This window comes from Atta colombica, unplaced genomic scaffold (genome assembly GCF_001594045.1).
Source record: "Atta colombica isolate Treedump-2 unplaced genomic scaffold, Acol1.0 scaffold9, whole genome shotgun sequence".
Lineage (NCBI taxonomy): Eukaryota > Metazoa > Arthropoda > Insecta > Hymenoptera > Formicidae > Atta > Atta colombica.
Window position 1 is genome coordinate 1938254 of NW_017259583.1, and position 2175 is coordinate 1940428.

Below are 2175 nucleotides of genomic sequence, written 5' to 3' on the forward strand. Positions count from 1 at the left end.
TAAATAAATTTAAATTATTAAATTTTTAAATTATTAAATTTTAATATAAATTTGAGTAAATACAGTCATATTTAATGTAAATATTTATTATTAATATTATTAATAAATATTTTTAAATACTGATATTTAATTTGTTTAATATCTATGATAATTAAATGCTCAATTATCTAATCTTTTGTGTGCTCATTGTACATAAAATTTTTTTATTATATGAACGACTCAAAGAGAAACATTAATATGTAAAACTTACTTACAATTACTTACAATTTTTTTTCTTCTATTTGTTCTATTTTTTTTTTCATTTCCTTCAGGCTTTTAACGAATGAAATGATTTTCAATCAAAAGCTGTATCTTCTATGTCTTTTGTAGTTACTAATTCTTTCGTCTTTCTAATTTTTTTTTTCAGTTCTTATATCTATATTATAGTAATTGATTAAATGTTTCTCTAACTTTATTGTTTCCCAAAATATGTCATATGTAAACATGACTACAAGAATTACATTTTGCTGTACAATCTTTTAATTTGATATATTGCCGTATTCAATTACCGTTGGCTTTTTTTTTACAATATCTGTTATCTTCTTTGAATGTTCCATTTTAAATGTTTCTTAAATGTTGTTGGTGAAGATGCAACAGAACAAATTTCCTTGCAAAACTTACATTTTGCTTTATATCCTTCTAAATATATGCAATATGGCTTTATACATTTATATTTACTATCATTTTTTATACTTTCTGCAATTCCTGGATGTTTTACTTTCATATGCTTAATTAATACTCTCAATTCATTCAAACTTTTATTACAAATATTGCGTACTTTCGTACATTCGTTAAATTTTAAATTGTGTTGCTTTTTGCATTCGCGTGATTTTCTGTTGCATTTCTTCAGCACTTTCATGCTGCATTAAATGATATTTAAAATTTTTCTCTTCATTTGCAAAAGTTTCTTGACAAATTTTACACTTTCCCTTGAAATTTTTTAATATAGTGTAACACTTGAGCACACAGTTACATTGGCTATCATTTTGTCTTGCCATTGCAATCCTCTTAGCGTCATAAACTTTGTGTTACTAAAGATGATATAAGCCCTAATAGCATACTTTATCCGAGATACATTCTAGGACTTTAAGATGTTCAAAGGACATCCTCTGGACGTCCTCAGGACATCTCGTGGAGATCTGTGCTATTAAGGAAGGCCTCTTGATGGAGAAACGTTAGAATAAGATACTCAGAAAAGATCGAAGAGGGACGTGGCTCTTTGTTAGAAAATAAATATAGGGTAGAGCGAGACTATTTCGTCTATGTGTAAGATATTGTGTTATTGTAATATAGTGTATAAGGTATATATAAAGCATGTTACTGCAAAAAGATATTGTTTGTTCGTAAATTTTTTATTATTTTAAGGTTGAAAATGATAGGGAATAGCCCTATTCTATCCTCATATAATCAGTTTAACAATTACATTATAAATTTATTTTTTTTAGTTGAATTATAGCGTTTTTCATTGCAGAACTAGTACGCATTCAGTGCACATTAAAGCCAATCGACATAAAGATGTACGTTTAATAAAAATATAGAAATGAATTAAACCGCGAAATATTCAATACATTTTATTATTTGCTATTTGATAAAATGCACATAGGGCATTTTATCAATTGAGATATCTCTCACTTTTATATTTAGATTAGAATAGTGCTGACAACAGCTTTAATGTGCATTGAGCTTTATTGTGCACTATTTCTGCCAATGAAAAATACTTATTATTAGTACACTCGTTTTACACTCGTTATACTTATATTTGAAATTTAGGAAAAATGAGAAAAATTTTGTGTAAATCAATAAACCGATAAGGTACAAGTCCCCCATATCCATTTTTGTTTGTGCTTTATTTTTAATTATTTAAATATTATTTTTAATTCAGATTAAAATATATAATTTTTTTATTCAAAAACAAAAATTAATTAACCTTCTCTGGGTCGAATTTTTTCATAACTATAAAAAATTTATATAACGTCGAATCAACAAGTATCAAAATATAAATTAACAATGAATTCAGCAGTTTCAACGATTTTATTATAACGAATATGGTTTTGTAACTTTAAAATAACAATGGTTTGCACTTGTGTATATAAAAGCTTAAATATGAAATTCCATAAAACAGTTTATATATATATA